Source organism: Zonotrichia leucophrys, chromosome 4 (genome assembly GCF_028769735.1).
Source record: "Zonotrichia leucophrys gambelii isolate GWCS_2022_RI chromosome 4, RI_Zleu_2.0, whole genome shotgun sequence".
NCBI classification, from domain to species: Eukaryota; Metazoa; Chordata; class Aves; order Passeriformes; family Passerellidae; genus Zonotrichia; species Zonotrichia leucophrys.
In genome coordinates this window covers 1,016,864-1,037,540 of record NC_088173.1, presented here as the reverse complement: position 1 = coordinate 1,037,540, position 20,677 = coordinate 1,016,864, and the positions used below count along the sequence as shown (strand labels likewise).

Here is a 20,677-nt window from a genome sequence, read left to right as displayed (position 1 = left end):
AATCCCACCAAGGCTGGCAAGTCCCACAATTAATTTATCTGATATGTAATCTTGGGAACCTCAGCTCCAGAGACTAACCCATGCCACAGCATGAACATTTACACTTCTGCTTATTAGAATGAATAAATATGTGGAGTGATTCCCAAACACCATGACAGAAGGCTGCATTACTAAATATTCTTTCCAATGTTTCCTTTATTCTTTAATCAGTAGCTTTTCAAAATATTTCAAATTCCATTTAAATCACATTTCTAACGAGACCTTCCCTAACCTCAGCCTTTTCTCTTAAAGATATTTTTGTCACAAAATATCTCATCTTCTGCTCCTTTTGTATCTCTTGTTTACTATGGCAGAACTCAGAGAACTCAGGGAACAGAACTCACTCCTGTTATGTTCTTTGACTCTGGCAAAGAAAACATGGAATTCTGATTTAGCCCTCAAGGCCAAATACGCCTGAAGATGATTTGTATACCCTGAGTTTGGCTCAGCTGGTTGGAGCATGGTGTGAATAACCCCAACATTGTGGGTTCAGTCCCTGTACAGGCCACTCACTTCAGCATTGGACCCAATGGTCCTTGGGGGTCCCTTCCAACTCAGAACACTCTAGGATTCTGTATAAAACACATTTTTAATGTGTATTTTAGCATGGATGTGAGATACTAACATTTCAGTATTTAGTGTAAGGCACAAGCCAAAGAGATGTTCACAAAGACAGTTAAATGGTGATCTCTGTCAGCCAACAGAACAAGACATCCTTGTGCTTCTCCAAAGTGACACAGAAAACCAACAGTATCCTTCACAGCAGAGGAAAAATGGTAAAGCTTCTATGAAAATCAAGTTCAATAGCTCATCATGCTGCAGTTTTCCAGTCATTTGCCACCTATGTATCCTCACCCCAAATAGCTCCAATTTGTGCTGGGGAGCTGAATACCAAAGTTCAAAAGAAGATCAAATTGCTATCTTGCACCAAGATGAAAATAGGATAAGCTGAAAGGATGGGAACAAAACTAGAAACAGAGCCATGACCTGTTGAGCAATCCTTGCAATTTAAAACATGCTTTAAATCTCTTATATATTTTACTAGTTTCACAATAAGTCATATATGAGATCCTGCATCAGTGGTGCCCCAGGGCAAAGTCATTTTGCCCAACATATGAAAACTGTGAAGTACATTAGGTTAGTACTTCAATCTTCCATGCTCACTAAGTGCAATCTGATTGCTGTGAAACATTCAAATACATTTTCAAACACCTACTTTTCACACAGCCCACCATGGTACCATAAGAACAACTTCCATGCAATGGTATTATTCATTAACATTAGCAAGGATAGTTCAAATCCTGCTTTTGGTTCAAGCATGATTCATAGGTATTTGTTCATTGCACACAACATGCAGTTTAAAAAATTCAGTTTATGTTAATTGTGTTATATTAATCTACTGTATGCTCTGGACAGAGGTTGCTTATTGAATGTACCACAGAGTCAACAGATTATCTGGTGCTTAAGTTTAGAGTTGCTCGTCAGGAAGGTTAATGCACAGTCCACCATGCACTACTTATCATCACAAGGTACAAATATATAGTAGTATATATTCCTGTTCACCATGAACTTTGAGTATTTTTTTAGCCAAAAGGGCACCAGAGAGGAATATGGCCTATATTTTACTTCTACAGATTCCAAAAACTTCTCTTCCTGCTGATGCTAGAAAATATAAGTTAACTATTAGAGATATTGACAAACTTGATAAAAGCATTAAAAAGATACCTGGTGTATAATTTTAGAAATTTATGTCAGTAACAAGAAAAAGGCAAATACATTTATACAGCTACCTCCAATGACCGCAGGTCATACAGAAGCTAATCTGAAGGTGCAATGAAGGCAGAAAATTTAGGCAGTTTCTCTCTTTTCCTTCAAAAATGTTTTCAGAATCAAAACCTTCCAAGTGACCATTAACTGTATAAAATAGCTGACTGACCCATTCAAACAACTATGTGAATTTACAACCAGCAGGGTGACTGCTGGCACATCAACAAGGCTGTCCTTACCAGCCCCCTTTCTCCCAAGCTCTCTGCAATTATGCACCAAAGGAAATTTGGACTCAGATGTCAAGCTCTGATGAGAAATTATTTTCTCTCTTCACTTTACTACCTGAGCACTTATCCTGGTGCCATGCTCCATCTCCACTTCTCATTTACCACCAAGATTCCAGGACATCCTTGGTGAAGACATTTCTCAAAGCTGCAGCCTAACTGGAAAGTGATGTTCCCTAGAAAAATGGGACTTACTGATCCACTTGAGATGGGGCTCTGAGCAACCTGCCCTCGTGAAAGGTGTCCCTGCCCATGGCAGAGGGGTGGAACTAGATGATCTATGAGGTTCTTCCCCATCCAAACCATTCTCTAAGATCTCCATTCTTCATCCCAAGGCTGGATTTGATAATTACACCAGATCTATCACATCTACTCAACCAGGCAGCCATTTCAATTCTCTTTGCAGGAAAGTAATGAAAAAGCTCAAATAGTATAGCTACAAACACAGGACTAAAACATGTAGTCATGAAAGAGCCCAAATAGTACAGCTACAAACACAGGACTAAAACATGTAGTCATCATCCATGGCATGATTATTAGTCCCACCCAAGCAGTTCTCACTCATGCCGGATTGCTGGCTGTTAGGGAATCTGTTGTTTTCAGCAATATCACTTAATGGGTGCTTCTCACTGTGCAGCACGCTGCTCTTGATGAGAGGTTTAATTTTTTTTCCCCAGAAAAGGCCTGGCCCTTCACCTATCTCTATACAGGAGATACGTGCTGTTTTCATGCATTAAACCATCTTCTATGTTCAAAACCTAAGAAATGCTGTGTGGTTATATAAGCAGGAATGACCAGCAGTGACCAAATCACTGCAAGAATTCTGTTTGTATCTTCTGCTCATCACACACCAGAGCCCTGACGCAGGAATCTGAGCAGAGCAGGTGAACATTGATGCACATGGAGCCCCAGCGCAGTCACCAGGCTTTGATGGACCACAAGGAAACACATTTATCAGGCTGCAGAAACAAGACCTCGCTGGGGAAATGTACTGACACTGGTGGAACAAAAAGCAGGCTCAGTGCAACAGTGAGAGGTGAAAGGACCACAAACAACAGGACACTGAAAAACAATCTCCTCTTGCCATTCCTTTGCTACTTTATTAGTGCAGTGTTTTGGACACAAACTCACATATATGTGTACATTCCCCACCCAAATACTAGAAAGCCACCCAGCAACAGTCATTCTTTGCTTCCAGTCTAAATCCAAGCTGGGTTGGTTTTGCTGTAATATCCAGTCTATGGCACGCAGGCAGTAATTTACATGCAATAATTTCACCTGCAAAATTACCACTGGCTTCAGAAAAGACATGCAGCCCTACAGACAGAATTTTTTATTCTTACCAGCCATTTGTTGGATTCATATTGAAGTAAAAAGAAATATATTTTATTTTTATTTTCCATCTTCTAAAGTACTTTAAATCTAGACCCTTTAAGTATAATGACCTAGTTTCTTCTGACATTTTAAAATAATATTTGATAAAGTAGTAGGTTTTACTGTACTTTTAATACCTGGATTTTTCCAAGCATGTGTGAGCGTGGATAGTCCTATAACCTTTACACCATCTCCAGTAATATTTAGAGCATTTATATTCACATACTGAAAAAACCTGTCAGATTTTCTGATGGTTGCATACTAGACAAAAATCCCTGTATGATTTAATATGTGGGATATAGATAGTTACTGAAACAACCAAAAATTGCATATACTTTAAGTACTGAACCCTGAGTAGCCCTGCAAAACAGTGATTTAATTCCATTATTTCATTCAACGGTCAAATAATCCACAGTCAAAATTCAGCACACTCTGAAACTGAGGAGTTTATTAACGTTGATATGCTGCATTTCCCAAGCGAAATTCCCACAGCAAACAAGCAAATAATAGCTTCAGCAATAAGTTTGCAGATATTCTACTAACATACGAACATTTCAGTGAAGAACCAATTTATTCTTGCAGCTAAAGCCACACTTTCCATGCGTAAGGAATGTTAGTGTCCTTACATATATAGATATATATGTTCGTTTAATTCACTAGCAAGGGCTCTTAGCATAATCTATTACAAACTTCACATCTACCCCAGTGTTTACCTTCCTTGGATATATGCAAAGGCTAAAAGCCAAACATATCTTCCTTCTTCTTTTTATTTTTTTTAAAGCAGACCTATTTAGCTTACTCAGTGTGTGGTGGACTAGCTCCTAAATTTAACAATCATTATAAACCAATTTTAATATAAATGCCAATAAGAAAATATTCATGCACACGAAATACATGGGCAATGACTGATACCAGCCTCTTGCTTGCCTTATGCCTGCTAGCAAGAAGCCCATTTTCTCTGAAATGTGTTTAAATATGGTGTTTACCGTCTCTGTACTTCTAGTAGTGTTTACTCCTCCTTTCAGCCGACATATTTAAAAAAAAAAAAATCCAAAACCAAAAAAGCAAGTATAAATACGTTCAAGAAGTATGGCAAATTCCCTTCTCCACCCCCAGAGCGGTAAAGCCACAGCAGATGAGCTGTAACTATGGCCTTGGGAATACAAGTTCCCCTGGCTCTTTTACCACACAAATATCAATTCAAGTTACAAGAGCCCTGTCCTCTCATACTTAATGAATATCGAGCCAACAAGCCCGCACGCCTTCGCAGGAATGTTTCCTTTCCATTTTCCTAACAAGGCTTTCCTCCCATACCGGTCCAGGATGGACTGCAGAAGGGTGTAAGTAGAAGGATCATCACATCAGTGTTTAGTGGAGGGATAAATCAAACATGGCTTCCCCCTCCATACATTTCCAGAGTTACATTCACTCCTGCTGCCGTTCAATCTCAGTGCTACCCGGCGGGAAGGGGCAGGAGCAGCCTCCACCTCCCCACACCCTCACCGCCACAGGGGGGACATTTGCAGCCTCGCTACCCCTCAAGGGGGCGGTTTAAATCCTGGGGAGGGCTTTTCCCCCCTTCCCATCGGTCGTGTCCTCCCGCTCCGGTTTTCTTTCTGATTTGCACTGATTGATCCCCCGTTCCCCGGGGAGGGAGGTGGGACGGGTGGGCACCTCTCCTTTACCCCTTTATGCTGCCCCCGACCTCCCGCAGCGCCGAGGAGGAGGAGGAGGCGGTCGGGGGGAAAGGATGAAGCTGCAACAGCCGGGACTCCGGCTCGGCATCGCTGCTTTCCGCTCCTCCGCCACCCAAGAGTCAGGCCCAGCCGGCGGCACAAATCCTGCGGCAGCCTCCGGGGGGAGACGAGGGGCAGGCGGGGGGACCCGCGGCCCCGCAGCGAGGGCCAGGTAGCGGGGGGGAGGAGGGGGGAGCGAACAAAAAAAGCCTCCTGCGGGGAACGGGAGCTGCGGGCTGCCCGGGCAGATGGAGACGGTAAGGACGGTAAGTTTGAAGGGAGCGGAGCCTCGGGAGGGGGAGTCCCCGGGAGAACAGCCGGGGCGGGAGGGGGGCGCGGATGCCCCGCCACGGAACCCTCTGTCCCCCACGCCGCCTCCACTGCATTTCTGCCGGTTTGAGCTCGCGGACCCGGCCCGGGAGAGGGGCTCCCGGTGCCCGCGGCGAGGCGCGCGGCCGGGCGGCAGCATCCCCGCGGGCGGGCGAGCCTCGCCGCCGCCGCTCCCGCCGCTCCCGCCTCCCGCCCGGGGCCTGCGGGAACGTGCCCCGGGTGCCTCCTCCCTTCCCGCGGGGGAGAGCCAGCCGCGCTGCCGGCCTACCGACCTGTGCCCTAGCGCATCCTTCTCCCCGGGGAGCCTGGCGAGGCGGCGGCGGTATCTCGGTGCCGGGGAGCGGCGGGAGCCGAGGCGACACAGCGGCGGCGGCGGCGGCTCCGGCGGGTCCTGCGCGGCGGCCCCGCCCCCTCCTCCGGCCAGAACCAGCGCGAAAAATCGGCGCTGCTGATTGGCCGCCGCCGCCGCGCGGCCCCCGGAGCGGCCGTTTCAAATCCCCCCGCGCGGAGCCGCCCGCACGCGCGGCCGCCGGGAGCGGCGCCCGCCGGGAGCGGGGCCGGGAGCGGGGCCCGCCGGGAGCGGGGCCCGCTGGGAGCGGGGCCGGGAGCGGGGCCGTCCCGCAGAAAGGGGAGGCCGGACCGGCTGCCAGGGGAGGGAAGAGGCCGCGGGGCGAGGTGGGGCCAGGCCCGCTCGGGGGAGCCTGGCTCGCCGCCCTCAGGTGGGCGAGAGCGCGTCCAGAGCCCGCCCACCGCGGTGGGAAACGCTTTTTTTTAAAAACATCTTTTTGTTATTATTATTTATCCTCTCTGGGGTGTGGGGATGAGGCTGTGAGCCGCCCCAGGTGCGCAAGAACGCGTTAAACAAGCCACCAACTCCCCCCCCCCCATTCCCAAAGTGAAGGTGAAAAAGGTTTAGTTTTAAATATCTTTATATTATTATTATTTCTGTCCTCCTGGCCGGCTGAAAAGTGCACTCCTCGCCGCTGGCCTCAGCCACCGTACACGTGCGCTTTCTGAAAATCCTGATTTAAGCCAAATGTTTTGACTTTCCGTACAACTGCACACAATTTGGAGGCTGTCGAATGGTTGTAAGAGCCGAAGTGTGCCTGGCTGCGAATTATCCGGGCTGTCTCTTCTGGAAGTATGGCCTGGGTTACTTTTCTTTTTTTTTTTTAAGCTTGCATCAAAATAAGTACATGTGCTTGTAATTTGCCAATTGAAAACACAGCTTTTTTTTTTTCTTTTTCTTGCTTTTTTTTTTTAAAGTCAAATCGTTAAACAGCCGTCATGTTACAATAGGAACAAATATGCTCATGAACCGTTGCAGCAGATAATGTAAAGCAGGTAATGGCCAGGTTTTTCAAGCTTTCAATGGTTTAATAAAGGATTTATGGAGCGCTGAGAGGCTGTGTTTGTGTACAAGGCAGAGAATGGAGTTCCTCGGTGCTATGGATACTGTATTAACCTGGTAGCTAACGATCTGTCGCAACTCCTGCCAAAGGTAAACAGATGATAATGGAGGGAGGGGAACACACCAGCATCATACTTCATGGATAATGGTGAAAATTAGGCCATCTGTTACAGAAAGGCTCAGACTGTTTATTTTTTACATGATCCTTAATTTACTTTCATATGTTAAAGTTTGTTGATGTTTTTAGGCGAGCTTTTAATGGTGGCTGCATGGCAGTTAGCAGTTGAACAGTGCAAATTTAGTGCTAAGTACTTAGTAATGAAAATCTTAATCATTAGCTGATTAAAACTTTAAGCTGAAGGTGGCTGGAGGAGATCTGTCTGCAGTGATAAAGGTACCTTAACTTGTTTTACAGCCTTTCTGTGAAAAAGAAAATACACTCTCTTTAAGGTGTTAGACAAACAAGATTTAGTTTCCGAATGTCAGTGTTTACAGCACTAAAGAGAAAGTGCCATTACATTTTAAAATAGCCAATTTGGATTAAGAGTCGTGACGGTTTTATCCAGCTTCCTTTCTAAAGTTCAGTTAAATGCAGTCAGAGAAAAACTAAAGATGCTTTCTAATTAAAAATAGAGACACCAGTATCAATACAAATAAATAGAAGTGCAAGTATGTGAATCCTGTTGTTTATGTAAGGGAATATACAGGCTTGCTTTTCTTCATAGTTGAACAGTAAATCTAACATACTAAAAGCACAAAGCATGCCATGTATTCAGGGGTGTTTTCTGTTCTCCTCACAGAAATCCCCCCAACTTCCATAAAAAACATGACAATAATTTGTGTGATACAAATACTTTATCTACGTTCTCTTGGGAATAAACTTTTTGTACAGGCCCGATTATATAAATTCATCTTTATGTGTGACTTATGAAAGAGAAACAAATTTTCATTTTGTACTTATCACTAATGCATAATATCCTACAGATAACACAGTTCCTATGTTTGCCTTCTGTGTCAGTTCTTTAAGGTGTAAGTGGAAGGATTTTGTTATCATGGTCAAGGTGAGAAATCTTCCTTAGTCTTCACAATTCCTGTAGATCACTGGCCTTGTCTGTGAGACCAAGATATGCAACCATGTAATTACTTCCTGATAAACCCACCCTGCAGATTTCCAGGAAAGCTTATGCTGGGAGTTAACACCTTTAACTGGCATACTACCAGTTTATATTGTAGATAGACACTAGTGCAAACTTGTCCAATGTCTTGACCCTTTAAATAAAAAATGTGCTTGCTGGTTTTTTAATTTTCAAAACAATTGGCTGTTTCCTTGAGCTCTTATTGTGGTAATAAAGACACCTCATTTTTCCACTGCAGTACACAAAGAGGCTGGTTCTTTGCAAGGGGATATAGTTATATGACACTTCTGAAAATTGAGTTCAAAAAAGCTTTAACTTCTCAAGGTATAAATGCATATGCAGTGCAGAATAAGCTTGTGCTGACAAATCACAGGCATGCTGCATTACACTTGGCCTATAGCTTTGAAGTAGTTGAAGGAGACGTCCTCTAATTAGTTTCTAGTATCACAATTTCCCAGGCTGAACCTCTTGGAGATTTTGTTCTTTCATTATATTCCTTTGTCATTTTAGATTAGAAAATATCTTTTAGAAGTTTTGGTTTCAATGGCCTATCCAAGAAATATCAAAGATGCACAACTAGAGCAAATGAAAGTATTAATTTATAAGTGACGCCTGTTTCATTTGGTGTCTAAAATTTTATTGCTACTTACTTTTATATATTATATATAAATACTTTTATATATATTGTGTTAAATAGTATCACAATTAGTATTAAAAATAATATCCCTCTTTCTACTCAAAGGCATTTAAATAAATGTAGTGATAGCATACTGTCCTAGAAATATTTAAATATTTTGGAGATTATCAATTAGTTACTAGGCCAAAAGATAATTTGTAATTCAAGCACTTTTTCAAGATCACTTTTTCAGCAGAAACTGAATTGAGTGCCCCTGGCTTTAGGCATGTGCTGGAGTTCTGAAGGTGAAGGAAGGTGAAGGCAAACAGCAAAGACAGTGCAGCTCATGAGCACGTTTAATCTCACAGATCTCTGTGGCAGGGGCCCTCTGTTTATGTTCCTCTCCTATATGGATGCTAAGGACTGATTGCTTTCTAAATTCCTGTCTTGTACCCATTTTTATTTTTGTTTGGGGATTTTATATAACAACGTGTCTAGTGTGTATTTTCCTGCATGCAGATTATCTTGGTGGCAAAGTTAACTCAAAGTAGTGCTGAAGTGAAGTTACATGAGTGTAGTCCATGCGTTAATCAGATATTCCCAAATTAGCAGAGCAGCACAGCATGTTTACAGTGTTTATTGTATTGTGTTGAGTAAGTACTGTAATAGCCCATATAGAATCTACAGATGTCGTTTTTTCTTGTTTCACAGACTTTGCCATTTATTAGGGGTGAACACTGAAGGCATTAACAGTTCAAACCATGAATACACTGGTGAAGTTAATGCTGCCCATTGTCCTGTTTTGATGTAGCACTGATGCTGAGATACCTGCTCAGTGTTATCCTTACTGTCACCAGGACACTTTCATACTGGCAACTGGCAGCACATCACCTTTGACCAGCAGTCCATGTTTTTCTTTAGATTAACAGAGAGTAATTGTTGTTTTCAACCTGTCTGAACCCATCCTTAGCTATCTTAAGTATAGCTAGACATGGACATGGATCTTCAGCATATCAGTCCATATCATCACAACTGTTAAGAAAAATCTTTATCAGCATCTATATGTTTATGTCTTTGACCATGCAGTGTGTTGCATGCTGTTTCATATGGACAAGCTGCTGATCTAGAATTAAGAAACAATGAAATATGAAATTTAAAATCAGTGTTTCAAAATATTTTATATCAATTGTAGCACATTCATAATGAAATGATAGTAGTAAATGTGTTCTAGAGAACTTGGATATATATTTGTTAATTAATTTGAATGAAAATACATTGAAAATGGTTACTTGAAAAATTTGATGTGCATTAGAATCACTTTTAAATTATCTTGAAAATGAGAAGGTACAGGCTTTTCAGACTTCATGTAACCCCATATAAAAATGGAATAATGGTATTTTTTAATAGAAAATTGATTCCTTGAGAAAAAGAAAATAATCTACTTTGAGAATTTGAAATAGAATTAGTCTCTGTCCAAATGAGGGACATCTTAAGTGCAGCTACAGTTTATGGCTTAAATACTAATCAGAATAAAATATTACCTCATGAAAACACAGTTAAATGTAAATCTTCTTTGTACTACAAGTTACAGCAGCCTGTTTACCTGGTACACTTTCAGATAGGAGAAGGATGGAGTAAATGTCCCTTTTGTTGCAAACACTTATTTGTGTTTGCATCATTTGTGTTGAGCAGAAGAAAGGGAAGTGTAATTGAGGGAGCAAAAGGAAGAGGAAAGCTGAACACATGAGGGAGTGAGATACATCTTCAGGGCAAGACAGAGGCCACGAGAAAGGAAAATTGAGGAGCATGTCCCTGCTGTTTTCTAGTGTTGGGATGATAAAAACCAGCTGTATACCAGTTCTCAGCAGCTAATGTGCTTCAGCTTGGTATAAGTAACTTCAGTGAATCAATAAATTTATCTATAGAACTTATATGTCTCTAATTATCTTCCCCATCAGCATGACTTAATTTAAACATTGCTGACATTCAGAATAAAATAAATCTAATCTATGTAGAAACACACAGCTTGAGGATTCAAAACATATTAACTCTGCTATCTATTGATAGCATAGTATTACTGTGTTTTTAAACATAAAGTTAATCTCACTTAGAAGTATAAATTTCAAAATACATTTATAATCAGAATGTTTAGCATAACAGAGCAAAAATATAGTTTTCTGCAATATGTTTGGCATGTGTTTCTAGATCTTACAGAGTTAAGCTTTAGCCTTAACAAGCCAAGTCTTACTTTTGAGGAGCTGTAATGTAGGTTTGAATGTTAAATTCTTCTGCATTTCAAATTGCTGACTTATGTTTAATCTTCATGTAATTATTGGTTAGCAATAATCACAATGTGGTAAGTTATATAGCAATGGAAACCTTGAAGAGTTGGATTTTTTTTCATTTTGGCAGAGAAGTGACTATTGATATTTCCACTCTCTCCTGGGGCTGAAGAGTAAAGTTTGTTAAGGGTTGAATAGGCCAGATAGATAATGCTACTACTGTTTTCAGCAGATGCTAATGCAGTGTTTTATTTTGCATATGTATTAATCTTTGCTGTCTCAGTACAGAGTGGTGAGGGTAACTATGTCGGTCCTAAAGGGTAATTTCATTCTTTTTTAAGGCATGCCATTATTCTGTTAACAGTGATTGCTCTTTTTTTGAATGATTAATTTGATCACATGAACTGTTTCTAATTACGTTGGTGACTGGCAATTTCCTGTACTGAGAAATTGTAGTTGTGATCATATCCTATTTATTCTGTGTATATGCCTAGAGACAAATGCTCACTGACAGGCATTTTCAGAAATTGCCACTAATTTCAAGAACTGTTTGGAGACTTTTTATAAGATGCTTGGCACTTGTTTTACATTGGTGTTGAGCACGTGCAAATGTACTTGACAAATGAGGGCTGAAACAACTGGATGTGAGGCCAGGATGAGCAAGTTTGCAAATGCAGGCTATTTGCTAAATTATCACCTGTGCTGTCACTGCTGTGAGAACTGAAAGGAGTGGGATGTGTTTCTTGCACTTTTTACAATGTTCTTACATTCGAGCTGGATCTGCTTACTGCTGTAAGTTACTGTTAATGAGCCAGAGCATGCAGTGCCAGCATTGAGAGGCTCCTGCCTGGTGAGCCAGCCCTGGCAGGGAGCAGGGGCTGCTGGGCTGCCTGCAGGAGTCACACTGCATCAGTGACAGCAGGAGTCACACTGTGTGTCCAGTGACAGCAGCTGGGCCCTCAAACAGCACTGACTGCAGGAGTCACACTGCATCAGTGACAGCAGCTGGGCCCTCAAACAGCACTGACTGCAGGAGTCACACCGTGTGTCCAGTGACAGCAGCTGGGCCCTCAAACAGCACTGACTGCAGGAGTCACACTGCATCAGTGACAGCAGGAGTCACACTGTGTGTCCAGTGACAGCAGCTGGGCCCTCAAACAGCACTGCCTGCAGGAGTCACACTGCATCAGTGACAGCAGGAGTCACACTGTGTGTCCAGTGACAGCAGCTGGGCCCTCAAACAGCACTGCCTGCAGGAGTCACACTGCATCAGTGACAGCAGGAGTCACACTGTGTGTCCAGTGACAGCAGCTGGGCCCTCAAACAGCACTGCCTGCAGGAGTCACACTGCATCAGTGACAGCAAGAGTCACACTGTGTGTCCAGTGACAGCAGCTGGGCCCTCAAACAGCACTGACTGCAGGAGTCACACTGCATCAGTGACAGCAGCTCAGCCCTGCACACAGCACTGATCCCACTGAGGCAATTCTCGCTCCAGTGCCAAATCTGCATCCAGTTTACAAATAGCAGAAAAACATCAGGCTGTCTCAGCTGCGTTTACAGCAGCTGAATGAAACTGTGATTCAAATGGAGTATGTACTCAGCAGAGGAGAAAGGTGCTGGGCTTGCCCAGGGTGTAGGACACTGCCTGCATGAAGATTCACCCACTCTCTGTTGTCTCACGCTGAAGCTGGGCATGGCTGTAGTACCACTGTGCTAAGAATAGCATCATTCCCATGGACACAAACCACTGGGAGTTGAACACTCCCCCTTTTGCAATTGCTACAGCAACTGGGCACGTAGTGCTTGCTGAAGGGCTGATGTTATGTGCATCTGCTGGGTCTGAGCTGGTTCTTCAAAGCTGTTTGCACTGGTTCCACAGGATGTGATAGGCACTTAAATGGCATTCAGAATCAAGGGGTCTGTGATTCAAAGCCCCAACTTCTGTCTCACCCCAAAAGTACCCACAGAAGAGGTACTTTTGCCTCTTAGTAAAAGTACACCACTGATAACATCACCAAGAGCTGCAGTACCAGGATCCTGAAACTGAGCATTCTCTCTGGTAATCTGACATTCAAAGCCTTCAACAGAACACATTCAAGGCCTTCAAAGGGCAACCAAGTGCTCTGCCACAACATACCATCTTAAATATATGTTCTACATGTGTTCCTTACTGCACCTACACCTGTAAAACTGTTACATGTGACTTGTATTGGAATGACTCTGGCAAATAGCTGTATTTATCCATAAGTAGTCTGCAGCCCCAATCATGAATGCCCTAATACAGCTGGAATGCCCAGTGCCTGTGGGGACTCTTGTCCAGTGCACTGTAGATCTGCAGGAACAAAGAGCTGCAAGCCTTTTTTATGTGCTCCCTGATGTGCCTGTAACCTGTCCTGAAGGAAAGCCTGTAGGCCTGATCTGGAAATGTCCCTCAGAGTAAATGAAAGAACTTCATCAGATGTTTAGTGGTCATTAGAGTGGGACCTGTGATCCCTGCCCAGTGCACACAGGCTGCCTCTCCAGCTGCACATTGCCCTTCCTGATTTCCTTTGCCACCTCTAAGGCTGGGGCATAGATCTGTTTGTGAATCAGCTCAGGCATTCCTGCAGTTCTCAGCCAGGTGTGCAAAGGAAATCCAGCTCCCTTCATGAGTGCATCAGGAGTTGTGCTTTGAGCCAGAGAGCTTCTGGTGCCCAGCTATGATCCATTGTCTGCCTTCATCTGCCTGGTGCCATCCTAGTAAATGATGAGGTGTGTGCTCAGAATTTACCACTGTGCTGACTGTATGAACAGCAAACAGAAATCTGATGGATGCTTTGGAGATGCTTTTCACAATGCAATATAAACATAGTGAGTGGGCCTCTTCAGAAATCTGTGGATATGCCCACACTTGGATAGTTGCTGGGCCTAGCTGATTCAGGAAAGAACATAAAGAAGTCATTGATTAAATGGGAAACATTTACCCAAGAGTTGTGTTCAAACAGTTTAGGTCTCAGAATGGAATTCCACTTTGATAATTGTCAATATTAATAAAAAAACCTACTTTGGCATCTGATAATTACTTTCTAGGTTGGTTTAAATAACCAGTTATCATATTTATTCATTTTCTTTCCATGGCATTGTAGGCAAATTAATTGTATGTTAAGTCTTGAATAATTTTAAAGATTTATGACCCAACTATACTTGCCCTTTAAAAAGTCCAAAGGGCAGAGACTGACAAGTCTTACATGTTCATATGGAACTAGCAGAGGAGGCCTCAGCATGTGGGTATCCTGTAAGCAATACTGAAATACAAATGTTAAATAATGATACCTTCTGAAGGTAAGAGCTGTGCTTTTTGCAAACCTTTTGCACACTCCTGTGTGTATGCCAGGCAGCCAAGCACTCTGGAGTTTGAAACATGACCCCCTTTTGAACTATAAGCATCCCATCTCAGTATGATTCCTAGGGAGAAAATCTTGTTGCAAGCACTGTGGATTTCTGTAGGCCCTGTGGAGTTCACTGGTGGGTTTATTTGGCAGGTGGGCCTTATTAACCTGCCAGCAAGGGACTGTTTGACCTGCTAAGGTTTGTAGAGCTTGTAAATAAAGATTCTGTCAGGGAAGAGAGATTCTCTTGTGCTTCAGACTATTTATATCTCTTCTAACTGTGGCTGTTAAAGCTTATAAAGAAACAGAAGGTCTGGGATGTGAGACAGAAAACCCTGAGGGAGTTTTACGTGTTGTATTCGGATTGCTGTGTTAATATCCTAAAATAAACACAGCATGCCAGAAAATGGGGAATATTTTTATTGTAATTATTACTAACTCAAAGACATAATTTATTAGTTATTGAATGGAGCATGGCTGAGCTTGGCTGTAGGGGACAATAAAATAACCTCTTAATTTAACACTAGCAGCTACTGGCAATCAATGGGAACCAGACATTTAATCAGCTTCATTTTCCTCTTTTTTGCTGTATTTTTTTGCATTGTTTTCAAGTTTAATAATTACTAGTATTTACATATTTTACAGCTCAGGTTAGTAATTAATACAATAAGTTTACAATGAATTGTAATCATAATAAAACTATGATAGACTGTCCATTAATAGAATAATTTTAACTGGACTGAAATATTCTATTGAAAGGCGTGTTGTATTACAGATTAAAAAAATCCCTTTAAGAAATCTTTATGTCTGTCTAGTGCAGGTCTGATTATAAGGTCCTTTCTAACTTTGCAATATGTAATTTTAACAGGTGTATCTTATTCAGTGAAAAGACTATGTTATTTTATTTATATTCCTTAAAATGTAAGAAGATGTTTTTCTTTTCCTCAAAAGCTACCAGTCTGGACTAGCTGAATAGTCTCTGGGAAAGGTTTCCTTCTGTTTCAGCAGGCCTGCTCAGACACCCAAGTGCTACTGCAGATCAAATGACAGCGAGTTCAGCGTCTGCCAGAGTTGAGCTTTTGAGTCTGTATTCCTTCTTCATTCACTCAAAAGGCAACTTTGGAATATTTCTGCCTTCTGTCCTGATTGCCCTCGACAAATGTTTTTTGACCTTAGTTATGTTGGACTGATTTGGTACTTACACATTTTGTTTTAAAATACTTTATATTGTTACTGGTTTATAGAGAATCTGTTGAATTTACAATTGCAAACATACTGCCTGAAAAATATTTCACTCCAGAGCTGCTTCAGTGGCCCAGGAGAGATCACTAAAGAGGAAGGACAAGCAGGGTACTACTGCTGATGCACACTGGGTAGAGAATGGCTTCCAAATTTTTCTAGTCACCAAAATTAGTGGAAACTGCTTGGGAGAAACATGAAGACAGGCCCTTTCTTCTTTTGTTTCACGTCCTTTGCAGTGGGCATCTACTTTGTGAGCTGGATGCCCTGGCTCCCAGCCCTGCTGTGATGTGGGACTGGCAAACTGCTGTGCACCTGTTCCAGGGGGATTAGCCACTGGTGACAGCCCATACCCAGAATTTCCTCCACAGATGGCATTACCCTTCAACAAGTGAGTCAGAACCATTTGACTTGGAGCTTTTTATAGTTGTTGTTGAGGGTAATGATAATCATCCTAATAAAGTAGTTCTTAATCTCTCATACTGAATAGTTTGCCATTGGTTGAAGAAGATACCAAGCTGACCTTCACTCCCATCCCTATCAGCTTTACCAGCACTGGCAAAACACTGTTAAGCTTTTACAATCATCTGTTGTTACAGTGGGAAGTGAGTGTTGTCTGGTGGATGAGATACCAGGCTGAGGGCAGAATTGACTCCACTAATTAATTCACCATTGGGAAATCTAAGACTATATTACTTCCTCTGGTATTTTGATTTTCCTAATGATAAATACATTCATTTGAGAATTCAATAAACAGCTCATGCTGAAAATCAAGTATGCCAGGATTGGTTTGCAGAACTGGGCTTTATGTTAAATTTTCTAGTCCAAAGAATCAAATATTATCTGTATTGTATTACTACATGTTGATATGCTAATTGATTACAGAAATAATATTCATGGTTTTCTCTTTTGTCTGCCACTTACAAGGCTTTATGTCATTCTAGTAGAACAGAGTTTTTGATATAAATGCTTTATTGTCTTACTTTGAAAATTGTCCATATATAGTTAAGGGAATAAATGTCCTAAATATTATTCCACCCAAACCTCTCTTTTTTCTTTTTATTATTTTCTCTTCTCTTTTTCATGTCCTCCCTTTCCCTTTTTTTCTTCTTTTTTCCCCCTCCCTTTCTGCAAGTACATAAAAAGAATCAGGCACTTCCTGCTGTCCCTAAGCACAAATTTAGTTCCTGGTATAGCGCCTCTAACGTATTCAGGAAGGAAGGAATAATCTTTCTGAGGCTGTAGTGCTTTTACAGTGGCTGCAGTAGCTGTAGCTCAGATTGTAGCTCCATACTGGAGGAATTGTGTAATGTTTGATCTTTGGTAGTAATAAGGAACAGGCCCTTTCATAGGTGAGAATAATATGCATTGTGCAGTACAGTGAAGCAGACAAATGTTCCTGCATAGAGGAGTCTACCATCTGGTAGAATAAAGTCATTCATACTAGCCACAGAATTCACTGAATAACAATAATTTTTTTTCTAAAATAAACCCCTCCATTTCCTGGCTAGGACAAAGTAAGACTGATTAGGTACCACTTGTAAAAGGTGAATTTTATGAAAGAAGAGGATGTAAGTGCTCTAGAGGAGAAGGATTTGCAGGAGAAGCATGATAAGATAAAGATATGTGTAAAATAGGACTGGGAAATGGCTAAGTGGGAACTGTGAGCTGAGTGTGTGGGAGGAAAGGAGGCAAGCATTCATTTCAAAAAACATTAAGAACAGAAAAAAGGAACAGGTGGAGGGCAGATTTCTTTTGTTAGTCTACTTTAAATTGACCTGTTGATTTCAGTTCCTGCAGGGCATTAAGACTGTGTTCAGTGGGCTTTTAATGTGCATTTATCAACCAGCTTGTTGTGAATAGTTTCTACCTGCTCATTCTTCTAACTACTCACTTTACCTCACCAAAAAAAATCCAAGTGACAACCAGACTGATTCACCTTTCAATTTAAGAAGATTCTATTTGATTTAGATCCAGCTGCTTTGCTTTAAAGATATCAGCTGTTAATTTTAAGCAGCACACTGTAGGGCTGCTCCAGCTTTTGCCTGTGAGCAGTCAGGTCCAACATGCCCTCACCCTTCCAAGCCTTCTCCTGGCTCCCATGGCAGCAGATGTGAGGACAGAACAGCACGGAGTGGGTTACACTCTCGGTGTGGGAGGGAAACAGCTGCCTGGTAAAGCAGCTTTTTGTGGAGTATATCAAGTTCTGGCCCTGTTTTGCCATAAATTAGCTGGTTTAATAAACATTCCCTGCAGCCTTTAGTAAACAGACTGTTTCATGCTTGAACTTACTAACATGCTCTTATCTTTGCTATAAAATGTATATAATCATGAGAGATTTCCGAGTGACAGAGTGGATTTGTGAAAACATCCGCATAATGTTTTTCCACTTGCTTTCAGCTCCGTTCATGGATTTGCTGGCTGAGACAATGTTTGGAGTAAAGTCACATGATCAATCTGCATTTTCTTGCAGTCTTCCTGAGCTTTTGCACCATTCTTTTTCATGCCAGGTATTCTGTTATCTATAGATCCAGGCTCCTTCTTTTAAGGGTAATAAATCAAAATTATACAGTGTTTAGGATTTCAGTCAGAGAGATTATGTCAGAATTAGAACATTCCTGAGTGAAGGTCATATAAATCAATCCTTCAGTTATTCCATTTTCAGTTTCATTGTAATGAACAGTCCCCTGCTTGCAGTGAGAAGGCTTATGGTGCTGGAATACTGATAAGATGATACTGCATTGAGAGTACATTTTCGACTATTGGATGAAATCTGCAATGCGATACATGACATATATGCAAGGGTCTGAGTTGAAAAGCCTTGAAATTGTCAAATTATAGCAGTCTAGGGATGAGACTGGTTTGCAAAATCATTGAATCCTCTTTATAGCAGAAAAAAAATTTAATGTGCAAAGTAATAACAGAGGATTTGCAGTAGAAATGTAAAAGCATTTTACATTTTACACACCATTCTTTCAAGCTATCATGTTAAACAGGTTAATGGTATATTGTTGTGCATGGTTAACCCAGGGGTGTGATTTTTACCTGGGTGGTAATGCACAATAACTAACATCACTTTTCCTACTTAAAATACTTGACAAGTGATGTTGCTTGTAATAACATAATGTAGCTAAGTAGCCATTTTAATTGCTTGCAGAATTGTAATACTGAGAAGGAACTTGGCATTGGGATCAGACTAATGGGATTTGGTGTATGCTGCCAATTACTCAGGTTATTGTCTAAATTCCTTGATCAAACATACACCCTATATGTACTTCCTAATGTATATATTGAACAGGACAGTATAAAGCAAATACTACTCTTTGAACACACTCCCACTCACTTTACCCTGGGGAAATTACTAAAACATGCATATATCTATTTATTTACTATACACAGCCCTCCACTGACATGCCAATATTCCAGGGGCCTGTACATTCCAGTCTATTTGCTCCCTTCCCTAGCTCTGCACCCCCACCAGCTTCCCCTGGGTCAGACATATTTGGTTACCACTCAGCCCTGATTTCCATGTGGCTCCCTCCAGTTCCTGTGAGCCCCTGCCCTGTGAAGAAGTGCAGCTGGAGGCCATAGGGAGGAGGAGGAGGAGCTCTCCAGGGTTCTGCTCAACTTGAGGTGCAAGGATCTGAGGAGAAGTTCCTCAAACCTGGCCTTCAATCCAGCAGCTTGAGTCAGCTTGTAGAAACCCCAATATTATCACACTGGTAAAGGTTCTACATGGAAGGTTAAAAATGGAAAAAGGAATTCTGACAACTCCTTATTTACCTGCCTGCATTGTGATGTTCTGGGTAGTGCCCTGAGTGTGGGGCTTGCAGTCCTCCTCCACTTGGTGTTTCTGAAGGGATGGTAGACCAGTGGAGGTGGGAACGATGGCTGTGGAGGAGGTGACAGACTTCCAGAAGCAACGATGAAACTGTGAACTCACCAGAAGGGGGCCTGCAGCTGATGGTTTCAATGTCTGAGGATCCATTCAGGATCATCCATCATGCTGGGAATTGCAGGTAGCCCTGAAGCAATGTGAAATATAGCTTTTAACCAAATTTTTAATAGGAGTTTTTAAGGAGGTGCCTTCAACATGATTATTCTGGTTTTACTGGAAATCTAACAGCATCACCTTTTTATTGGCAGCTTCAGCAGGGACATGTGAAAGAGTTGGCCTCTCCGTGCTACCTGATGGATTGACCTGGACTTGGGCTACACAGGGAAAATATTTGCACAGATTTTACCTTGCACTGAGCCTGCTGCTCCTGATTGTAGGAACTGAGGGATGATAAGCTTAGGACAAAGCCCAAGGACCACAAAGGCCAGTGATGATAACCATGTGAAAAACAGAGGAGTCAGAAGGAATAGGGAAGAGATAAAGGGGCACAACAAGAAGGGCTCTGGGATATTATGCAGCTCTTCAGGAAACAATCACAGATGTTAAGCAGCTCATTAGGAAGGAAAAAATCTCTCCATAATACCAGACTTGATCAAAACCAGCCTGAATGTGAGTGTGGCTACGTGAGCACGGCCTGTGTGTGCCTCTGCAGTGCAGAGGCTTGGAGGCAGGTTTGCCACCAGCACACATGAGCTGGGACACAGCGATGCACAAGTAACCTTGGTGACAGAGGCAGGACTGAAACAGCGAATTCACAGCTCCCAGCTCTGTGCTCAGACCCCCAGACTCTGCTCTCTGTGTGTTTATCAGCAGCAATGAAATACAAGTCACTGCTGCAGGCAGCAATGCTCTGTGCTCACCCTATTCCTCATACTCCTTCCTTAAACACTCATTTCTGACTATGAGCAGAGATTGGATAAAGGGACTCACAGGCCTTTGGTTTAGCCCAGGGTAGTCATTCTAGTTTCCATGATGCCAAATGAAGCCCTCATCCAACCTAAATAAAGAACAGGATGTGGCACTGTTAGTTTCTTTGTTTACAGTGTCTTAATAAATTCTAGAACAAATGTACTCCATTTGAATGCAAAAGAACATTCTCTTACTGTCAGCTCTACAAGCTGCTCTTGAAAGCTGATAGTAACTGAATTCTTTTTGTCCTGTACATCACTGCAAGGAAAGCTGTGAAGACAAAACC

At 42.1% G+C, this 20,677-nt stretch overlaps 1 protein-coding gene across 9 annotated transcripts in view; it reads right to left on the bottom strand.

Annotated features, from left to right (window-relative positions):
* NSD2 (nuclear receptor binding SET domain protein 2) overlaps positions 1-20,677 on the bottom strand; it is a 99,996-nt gene that overhangs the window by 68,541 nt on the left and 10,778 nt on the right. For 4 of the 9 annotated variants that reach the window (XM_064710182.1, XM_064710189.1, XM_064710188.1 and 1 more), the window contains exon 1: positions 5,803-5,939. The exons of 4 other annotated variants lie outside the window; for them this stretch is intronic. The gene's annotated coding sequence lies outside the window, so the exon portion shown is untranslated. Of the gene's footprint in view, positions 1-5,802; positions 5,940-20,677 lie in introns of those variants that run through there. One more of the 9 variants, XM_064710187.1, reaches the window with a different exon arrangement.